This window comes from Podarcis melisellensis (assembly GCF_964234715.1).
Source record: "Podarcis melisellensis genome assembly, chromosome: 2".
NCBI lineage: Eukaryota > Metazoa > Chordata > Lepidosauria > Squamata > Lacertidae > Podarcis > Podarcis melisellensis.
In genome coordinates, this window is record NC_138529.1 from 19,727,496 (window position 1) to 19,738,565 (window position 11,070).

Genomic DNA, 11,070 nt, shown 5'->3' on the forward strand with positions numbered 1-11,070 from the left:
TTTGGCTTCCAGATATCATCCCATAAACCCAACAATAGCAGTTCCTGGAATTTAATGTGAACAATGTCTCCTTTGTACAAAGCCTGCATAAAAAGCGGCTGGTGTATTGTGTCACAGTTGAAACTGGAAATCAATATCTGAGAGGTGTCTTCTATCTTTCCATATGCAATGTCTTCTCACTATGTTAGGATTTAATCACATATTTTTATAATAGTATAGCTAGAAGTAATACCAAAATTACAGTTGCCCTCCAGAGTTTGAAGGCATTTATTTGTGTTCCCTTGGCACCTCTTTTAACTTGAGTGCAGCAAGAGCTGTTGCTACCAGGTGGAAGGAGTGATTGGGTTGTGTAACACTAGTAGTTAATAATACCTGGTCTGGAACAAATAAGATGGTGTCGCACATTCTTGTTAAATGCAACTGACTAAATCTGCATAGCTGCCACTCGCTAGGGACCTCAAAAGTTGGAAGTTGCTCTGGCCTCCCTAGGCCTGTGGGGAGGGCGGTGCAGTTTGACTATGCTAAGAGTTGGCCTCATTGTCATACATAGTGGCTGCCAAATCACAAAACGGTGTTTGGAAATGTGTGCTGGAAAATAAAATATTGATTGCTTGCCAAACTGAGCAGTGATTGGGCCAAGTGAACTTTGACAGGGCATTCCACTGCCTTGGCACCACTACAAAAAAGGCCCCCTTCCCTGCTGTTTCACAGGTACCCTGCATTTGAATAATAATATGAAAACTCTAAGCTTTTAGTTGACTGAAGAATGTAGCCAGCATGGGTATATTGGGGCATTGCAAAGGGAGTGGAAGGGCTTTGTTTCTATTTGTGCTCTTCATTTCATAGACCAGTCCTTTCCCCTAATGTGAAGTGGGCATAGCATATTTACTGACTGCCTATAGAATGGCAAGTGCCAGAACATGGAAATGGTTACAAATATTGAACACATGCCACAGGTAATTGCCTAGTGTGACGGACAGTGTTGTTAGAAAAATGGTCCTCAAAAGCTGAGCATGGCAAGAGGACAAGAGAAACATAACAACTCTGATGCTGTCTGGCATGATTTGATTGACTACAAAAATGTTGAAGCTCATGGAAGAGAGGAGTCAACAGTTTATAGCAGAGTTTGGTGTTTATAGCTCACCCCCTTTTGAGAGTAAAAGTGTGTCTTGCAATTAAAAGGAATTGGCAATATGTGCATGAACAAAGCTAAGCTATAATCGGAAGTAATAAAACATTCCTTACCTGACCCAATCTGTCTGCTTACTTTGAAAAACACTGCAACCAGACAGAGGGCCTTCTCGGTAGTGGCGCCTGCCCTGTGGAACGCCCTCCCATCAGATGTCAAGGAAATAAGCAGTTATCCTATTTTTAAAAGACATCTGAAGGCAGCCCTGTTTAGGGAAGTTTTTAATATTTAATGCCAATATTTAACACTCGATTGGGAGCCGCCCAGAGTGGCTGGGGAAACTCAGCCAGATGGGCAGGGTATAAATAATAAATTATTATTATATTATAACCACTGCCATGTCCTCTCAGGATCCAGTTTATAGAAATACTGATTTTATGTTTTATTCTGTATACATGAATGTAAGCTGTTGTGTAATTTACTCTGTTTACTTTAACAAATGGAAAATTGGTTAAACAAACAAACAACAATATGTGATTTAGGTAGTTTCCAGGAAAGGAGGAAGTTTATAAATAACTCCAACCTAGTGTTTCATTACTGAGCTGCCCTTTCCTCCTCCTCTCACTTAGTGGTCTAAAATAGAAAATACCCATTTTTCCTATTGTTACAGTGTAACTTCCTGCAAATGAAGAAGAAGAATATTTGTAAGATTTCCCATGTTGCATTAATCTAGGCAGACACCGTGGGAGCTGTCTGGATAATGTGGTTCGTTGCAGTTCTAGTTCCAGACAGAAATGCAACACTCCCAAAAGAAATAACCACATTACCTAAAGTACTGTCATTGCTCCATGATCTATTCTAAACTAATGTGCTTGTTGTATATGTTACTACTGCAGTGCAGGTCTCTATGAAGAAATCACCTTTTAAAATATGTTTACAAGATGAGGCTTGTTTTATAGGTGCAATGTGGGGGGGCATGCAAGGTTTAAATTTTAAAAGTGTCGATCCCATTTGATTATCCAGTTATTTAAGTACCTAAAGTTGGTCTTGGGGAAGCAGTAGTTTTATATACTGTGAGAAAGAATTGTAAAATTAACCTTACGATTGGCTTATTGGGCAGAAACTCTGGGTTACTCACTGGACGGGAAAAGTGGGAAGTCTACATCATGCTAATCCAATTGGCTGAAGGCAAGGTGGCTGAGACATAAATAAGTCTATTCTACTACTGTTGAGTAACAGCAGAGACTGCTGACCAGAGGAGGAAGGCTTGCTAAGAAGAAAAATCTGATGGAGAAGCTGGATGTCTGGAAGCAGGTGGGAGACAGGCAGGAGGCTATTCAGGCTGGATATATATTATTCCCCCAAAGAGCTGAATCACTGGCTTAAGATCCAGCAGTGAGGAAAATTCAGAAAGGAGCTTCTGGAGCTGCCCGGAGAATTGCCTTGGAAGCCTTTCTCAAATGAAGCCAGCTGAAGTCTGCAGTTCCTGGTGGTGAGATTGACTGGGGAAGAGGGACTAAGGGTAAATGGGAACGCAAGTTAAAACAGGTTAGAAACCAAGTTTTGTTGGTCAGCTGGTCATTTAAAGACACTCTAACCTTATTACAGCAGATGTACCATAAGTCTTGAAACAGTAACAACTTTAGTATTCATTTCATAGTTTATAATAAAGAATATATTGATACTTTTAATTATAAAAGTGTGGCTAGCTGGTTTTTTACCATGTCTATAATACTGTTTCTAGTGGGATATGGTATTGGTAATGATACATCATAGATATTAAGTGGCAGTAGTTAAGAAGGTGAATCAGTGGTACAGTTATAGATTAAAGCTTCATTGCAGCACGACAAGCCATATGGTGTTTTGAACTCCATGGCAGTGGCAAGGCTACCTGAATTGCACAGCAAATAGGCAAATTCTACGTGGTAGACAACAAGAGCGGGGTGTGTGTGTTCTAAATATATAATGTCTGAGATGTTGAAACACTCCTGTCAATAGTAACTGATTTTAAGAACCTAAGGAGCTCTTCTGCATCAGACCTAAGGTCGGACAGCAATCAAACAGATGTCTCTAGGAAGTCCTCTAGCAGGGGGTTTTATATCGCAGTCAGACTGTAATGTGTAAAAAGCTGCATGAGTTCTCAACATGCAAACTTGGTAGTGGGCACCAGTAAATTATCAACTGATAAGATCTTTTTCCTGCCTTTCAGCAAAAGCGTCTAAATTGAAGAACAATAATATTTAAAATTCAACCATTAACATTAACTTCAAACAAAAGCACATTTTGAAAAAGGCAAAACAACAAAGCAGCTGTAAAAGCAGAGAGATGGCAAGAATAAAAAGATTTCTTAAAACCTGGGAGAATAAATCATTTTCAGCAGAAACTGTATGTATGTCTGTTGGTTAGCAACAGAAGAGTGGCAGGATCTGTCCATCTGCGGTCATGGAGATTTAAACCATAAAGCATTCTATAAGAATTTAGAAGTGAAATGTTTCTGTTTTCTTTCATGCTGAACGTGCTAAAGAGCAGCCGTGCCATGATGGTCTTGATCCTTTTATGAGAAGCCATTTATTACTATTATGCATGCATTTGCTGGGGAGCGAGGAAAGTACCACAGCGCACATGCTCAGTTGTGGTGGTGGAATAGCAATGAACCAATCCGCAAAGCAACCAAGGAGGAACCACTGTGGCTAAACATGATCAGATATACGGTAACCATTTCACTGAGTATGAGTAACAGTGGTTGAATGTGTTTCTCCTTGATGCAGAATTTGCTGAAGCAACAACAGTCAAAAGCTGAATCCCCGCCCCCCCCCCATTACAATAAGATCTGTAGGGTCCACAGGTGGAGTCCCCAGTACTACCTTCCAGGCTATATATTCTCTCCCCCAAAAAGTGTTGTTTTGCCCCTGAAAAAAACTCAACAACTTTGGCTCCTGTACCTCTTTTTCTGGAAAAAAAGCACTGCACCCAACTATCTTAATGTTCTTAAATGACAGAATCACCCACTAGGTGGAGGTATAGCTTAATCACTCCCAATATATAGGCAGTCTACTGCTGCTTGTGTGTTTTGAGATAGCAGTTGATCCTGTGTCAAAGCTTCCGTAGAAATGAAAACGGCAGTAGTGATTTCCCTGTGAAGTCTCCAACCCACGCACCCAGGGTTTGCGCCTTAGTTAATTCATCACTCCTCTCAGCTGACATTTGTTTGGAAAATGTGAGGTCATGCTGCTGTGGTCTGGGAAGTCAAATAGGCTCATAGAGAGAGGAAAAGGGGAATCCCAGCAGGACTTTGTGATTTCTAAGCAAATGACCCATGACTACAGACACAGTTCCTCCGGACAGCATGTCAGCTGAGCACTTATGACGGAATGAGAGGTTGTACAAGACTACATTTCTTCTTTTGAGTATTCAAGAAGATGATTATAGAATGCCAATTGTATAATTGGTATTCAACATTCCAATGATGTGTGTGCATGTATCTCCTAACCCTGAGGATCATTGTTTGAAACATGCCTGCATAACCACTAGTTTTATGTAGTAGTAGTAGTAATACTACTAATAATAATAATTTTATACCCCGCCCATCTGGCTGGGTTTCCTCAGCCACTCTGGGCGACTTCCAATTGAATATTAAAAACAATACTGCGTCAGACATTAAAAACTTCCCTAAACAGTTGTTTTTTAAAAGTAAAATAGTTGTTTATTGCCTTGACATCTGCCTTGACATATGTCCCTGTGGTCATGGATGCTTCTATGCAGGGGGGGAAACTACACGGCCTCCACCTGTCCTGGTCCTCTTCGCCCCTACCTTTTACCAAATTGCATCTTTTACTTGTTTAGATTTGCAGCTCCAAGCTGAGAGCATCACAATTTCTTATGACAAGCAGAAAAGCACCGCAAAACTCATCAAATGCCAAAAAATGGGAGGGAAATCTAAACGTAAAGCCCTTTTTGAGATTCAGAGCCCAGGCCAAATGACCCTCCTGCCACCTGCCTCTGAATAGTACTGATCTCACATGAGAAAAGGCTGAGTTTCAGCATCGCAATAGCTCATCGGTGTAAGATATCTTTTCAAAGGGCTTTCATGCTAATCGCTTTCATCCTTCTAGAGGTAGAAGAAATAGACCTTGGAAAGGGTTTCAGGGTTAGTTGCCACATCCCAAGGCTGTAAACGGAGCAAGGAGGTGTTGCCAGAGTTAGCTGCTGTATCTAAAAATAGCAAAGCTAAATGAGAACAAAGATTCACCCTGCCTACACCCAGTACATTTAAAACACATTAGAAACACATTATTTCCCTCAAGTAATTCTGTATCTGCAGTTTGTTAAGGGTTGCTGAAAACCGTAGCTCCGTGAGAGGTAAACTCGAGCGACCAGAACACTTGGAAGGCAAAATATGCTTCAAATGCGCTTTAAAGCTACTTATAATGAACAAGGCCTTCTTAATATGCTTGGCGTCTTTTGGAAATCTCTAATCGTTCCTGCCAGTTTCAAAGATGTCAGATATGCAGCAACCACAGGAGAGTTGCAATAAATAATGTCTTCTTTAAATATTTCAGTTCTAAGCTGCTGGGTCTACTGATGGAAAGAAAATGTTGAAACCCACAACCGCATGTGATCTCCATTATAGATTAAAATATTTTGAAATACTTCAAGGGTAAGCACCCCTATTGAGAAAACGACATTAAAATGGCAGTCATCTGGAGTTCCTATAGCAAGGGATACTCAAAGCCATAGTACACAGTGCCACAACACTATTTGCATTTGCTGTTTGCAGTTTTGTGTTTTTTATATTGTAGCTTTATGTTGAGATCTGCAGATGAAGGGCGGCATGCAAATTTAATAAACAATACTAAGTGAGAGCAGCTATGTGGGAAGAGTTGCGTTCTTACAGCGCAGTGCTTAGGCATGTCTACTCAGAAGTAAGTAATTGACTCAGACAGGGAAATATTTCCTTATGGCCAATTAGTGCATTAATATCAGAGGTGAGATTAGAACAGAGGACTTTGGGTTATTGTTCTGTCGGCCACTATGCTACTCTGCTTTTATGATGTAGAATCATAGCATTGAAGAGTTGGAAGGGTACCACAAGGGCCATCTAGTCCAACCCCCTGCAATGCAGGAATCTTTTGCCCAATGTGGGGCTTGAACCCACGTCCCTGAGATTAAGAGCCTCATGCTCTACCAACGGAGCTATCCCAGTTCCATTCTCAGAGCTGCATTTCTGTTGCAAACAGAGAGTTCCCACTCTAGAGACTGTTAAGTGCACCCCACTTCCCTGAGCAGGAAGTAATTCCAGAGGCAATGCTTCAGGCTCAAGTTTCCTTTGATGCGAGAGCACAGAAGGCATAGGGTGTCCTCCGTAATATTTGCTTTATTGATAAATACACACAGCATAAGCAGAGGCAAACAAACTCCTAAGCAAGGTTACAAAACCCTGGCTCTGCATCAGATTTCCAGCAAACAGCTGAATCCCATGGGTGGCTTAACATAGCCAACTCCACTTCAAACCAATAAATCCTTTTCTCTGTCTCTCTCCCACACTTCAATGCCTGTAGAATTCCAAAGACGGCAGGAAATTAAGGGCTGTTAAGTCCCTAATCAGGGATGCGGGTGGCGCTGTGGGTTAAACCACAGAGCCTAGGACTTGCCGATCAGAAGGTTGGCGGTTTGAATCCCTGTGACGGGGTGAGCTCCCGTTGCTCGGTCCCTGCTCCTGCCAACCTAGCAGTTCGAAAGCACGTCAAAGTGCAAGTAGATAAATAGGTACCACTCTTGCGGGAAGGTAAACGGTGTTTCTGTGCGCTGCTCTGGTTTGCCAGAAGCGGCTTAGTCATGCTGGCCACATGACCCGGAAGCTGTACGCCGGCTCCCTCGGCGAATAAAGTGAGATGAGCATCGTAACCCCAGAGTCGGTTACGACTGGACCTAATGGTCAGGGGTCCCTTTACCTTTACCCCTGGGCCCAAATTTATGAGAGGGCACAATGAAGTGCCCCCACAGCAGGCTCCATCATCTAGACCGGGGCCATGGGGAGGCAGGCAGTGTCCAGGTAGGGCTTTGGCAGCAGTGGCAGGAGCAACACCTTCTCATGACCGATGAATGGATGCTGGCATGTGCCCTGCTGCTGGGCCAGCCAGGAGGGAGAGGGCACTGCCACTGCTGCCACCCGTCAAAAAAGGAGGGAGGAAAGCACCTGCAGGGACAGGAGGGTGAGGCGACACAGCAGTGCTCCTGGCTTTGTGTTTCTCTGCCTTATCTCTGCTCCTAGGTTGGGGCCAGTTTGCAAGGAGACACTCCCTTGATTAGACACTGCCCAGCGAAGGGACTGACTGTTCACCAGTCCAATACTTGTCCTGCCCTGCGCTCCGGCAACCCACGCTATGCCCCTGGAACTCATTGACTGAGTAGGGATTTAAGGGGCCAGGTGGATTGATAGCAAAACCACTCGGCAATGTTCCTCAGCTATCTGCTCGCCCTAAAATAGTGTTAACATTTTGCAGTAGTTTAATGAAATCCAGTGAACCGCTTCTTAAACAACAGTGAAACACTGCCAGTTAAAATTACACGCCGGTCAGGCTGGTTTACCCAGATACTGTTCGATAACATTGGCACAAATAAGCATTGAGTGTTGCTGACTTCCTCTTTGCATTCTTTATTTGCTTCAGCTTTTGTATTCTTTGCCGACCATATTACCAGTTAAATCTCAGTCTCACTTTCCCAGCTACACTCATCATGCCTTTATTATGTAGCTAGGTATGTAAAGGGCCCAGAAAACACCACCCTTAAAGATAACTCAGAGGGCATCTTGCAGGTAGCCACAGATTGTGTGCTTTGCATCGCTACCGTTCCCTATCAAAGTATTCCACGTATTTTGTTGGTATGGTTAGCAAGCATCCTAAAAGCTACCCCGTGGCTCACATTCCACCCACCTTTCATACCTCAGGTCTGTATCATTCCCCTCCACCCTGCATGCCACATTGGAATTCCTGAATGAGATCCCAGAATGCAGCTCACCCCCACACTTGTGAAATGCCGAATTGTTTTGGATGGTAGCGGTGGCTTTAATGCAGGTACATTGGCCCTTCCCCTTCAGATAAGGGAAGCTGTTCCATTCAGTGGCGTAGCATGGGTTGCCAGCACCTGGGGTTTGGTCCCTGGCCCCTCCAGTTATGAGGATCAAGAAGCAAATGATGGGGAATAACTCTTCCTGAGATGCTGGGGAGCTATTGCCAGTCAGAATAGGCAATGCTGGTCTAGACGGGCAAATAATCTCACCTGCTATTAGTTGGCTTCCTGTGTACAATGTCCCATGCATAGTCCAGCATCCCCGTCCTTGATGGCATTGCTCTCTTCCTACATATCAGTGGTGGGGAACCACTGACCCTCTGGATATTGCTGAGTTACAACTCTCCCCGACTTTGTATGGGGGCTGCCCTACTTGACCAATAAACAGGCAGGGCCGCCTTAAGCATATCCAGTGCTGTGGTGCAAAGCTTCTTCTGCCGCCCCCCCCCCCCCGCTTCCCAGAGTTTTTTAGGGAGAGAGATAAAACTTTTTTCGCATTAGCCAATGGCCATAGCAACAGTAAAACATTACAGTATATGCAGAAAAGGAAATTTGATATAAAAGCACAATTTAAAGTCCTGAATCAGCAGTCAGTTAGTTGCCCTTATTCTGATTGCCCCTGCTATGAACCTAGCAACATTTGCTGTTATCTGCTCATTTTGATGTGATAGAAGAAAGGACATTGTGGCAGTGGTTGAGCGCCCTGGGATGGTTAGTACGAGTGGGGTGATGATCTCATTCCTCAGGTCTTTGTAGAGAGTAAAGGACAGGAGGACATGTGCCGATGTTTTGGTGCTACCATCTCCACAGGGGCAAAGACGTTTCTCAGGCGGGATCTTTCAGAATCGACCCTCAAGTACCGCAGATGGCAAAACACCCAGTCTTGCAAGTGTAAAAGCACATCTGTATTTTGGGATACTAAGTTTGTGCAGATATGGAGCCAGAGAATCAAAATGGAGAGGTGGAAACTGGACATACCAAGGGCAGAATTTCCTTATAGTGGCCAGGCTGTTCTGATGCTCAGTATCTTTTAGACGTTGACCAATTAGACTGTTTGCTTTATTGAGGCCCATAGTGAGTAGGTGTTGTGGGGATAGGCCACAGGAGTGCTGCTGGCGGGACTGGAGGAGGCGGGCAGTGGCTGGAGGGCGGATCCTCCAGCTGGGAAAAGGCAGAGGCTGGATGCAGTGCCTTTTGGCTCAGCTGGCCACTTCATGCCGCTGTGGCAATGGCAGACGGAGGCTCTGGGCACGGGGCTGCTTCGGTGCGGCATGGCAGAGGCAGGCGAGGGCGGCGAGCTGACGCTGGGAGGCACCACGTCCAGCCTCTGCCTTTTCCCTGGTGCCCTCCAGAGCTTGGCACCCTGGTGCCCCACGTCACTAGCCTCTATGAGTAAGACGCCCCTGTAAAGGGTAAAAGTAAAGGGACCCCTGACCATTAGGTCCAGTCGTGGCCAACTCGGGTTGCGGTGCTCATCTCGCTTTACTGGCCGAGGAGCCGGCGTTTGTCCACAGACAGCTTCTGGGTCATGTGGCCAGCATGACTAAGCCACTTCTGGCGAACCAGAGCAGCGCACGGAAATGCCGTTTACCTTCCCGCTGGAGCGGTACCTATTTATCTACTTGCACTTTGACGTGCTTTCGAACTGCTAGGCTGGCAGGAGCTGGAACCGAGCAATGGGAGCTCACTTCCCTTTTTTGAGAGGAAAGGTGGACAGCCAGTGACAACAAAGCCAAGGGATTCCAAGGGCTGACTCTAGGCCCTAGTGGGTGCCTAGCATTACTGACCGCTGATGCCAGCCCTGCAGGTAGGAAGGTGCAGCTTACCCAGCAGGTTTAGGAAAAGATGCATGCAGCAAAATTCTATCTTCCACACAACAGCTGTTAATATACTGCTTTCATTCCAGAATGGTTTCTAAGCAGTTTGCAAGCATAAAAGCAATTGTAGAATCGATACACAGCAAAACAACCTCACCAAAACATTAAATGCATTCATATTTAAATTTTACAATAAAACAAACCCATAAAAACCAACACTTAAAAAAGTTGGTTCAGGATGGTGAGGGGAATGCTTGCGTAAACAGGTGCATGTTCAAGGTACGAAAATAAGCTAGCTCGGTGTTTCCAAATAGTCTTCAAAAGGTAGAGAGAATATATACTAGCTCTGCCTTACTTTGGGGCAGGTCACCCTACCTATAATGATTTCTGGCATGCTCTCTCCCCAGGGAGGCTTGCCTGGCGCATTCATTACATAAAGTGGTACCTTGGGTTACAGACGCTTCAGGTTACAGACTCCGCTAACCCAGAAATAGTACCTTGGGTTAAGAACTTTGCTTCAGGATGAGAACAGAAATTGCGCAGCAGGAGGCCCCATTAGCTAAAGTGGTACCTCAGGTTAAGAACAGTTTCAGGTTAAGAACGGACCTCCAGGACAAATTAAGATCTTAACCCGAGGTACCACTGTATCTTTAGGTGCCAAGCGTAAGCATTTCTCTTTTCCCAGGCCTTTGGCTAATTAAATTATCTTGTCCTTTTTAACTGTATGTGGGGGGTATTGCTTTTCTTTCTTATTTTGGCATGTATTTTTATGTTTTTATATCGTAAAGTGCCCTGTGATCCTGGATGATGGGTGGCACAGAGAATGAACTGATTAATAAATAACAACAACAACAAACAACAACAACAATATATACAGCTTGGGACCAGGATACCTGAAAGATTGTCTCATCCCTTATATTCCCCCTCAACCACTGCGCTCTACAGGTGAGGGCCTCCTGAAGAAACTATCTTACTGGAAGGTCAATTCTGCACAATGCCTTGAGGCACCTGTTCTGCCCTGTGGAATCACCTTCCCACGTACATCTGCTTGCTGCA

General features: G+C 44.4%; 1 long non-coding RNA gene across 1 annotated transcript; it reads left to right on the forward strand.

Moving 5' to 3' along the window:
* Positions 1–1,447: 1,447 nt before the first annotated feature.
* Positions 1,448–6,996, forward strand: LOC309363056. Its single transcript, XR_014165203.1, has 3 exons — positions 1,448–2,651; positions 3,339–5,786; positions 5,929–6,996. It is a non-coding gene; the product is annotated as an uncharacterized lncRNA (long non-coding RNA).
* Positions 6,997–11,070: the final 4,074 nt, after the last annotated feature.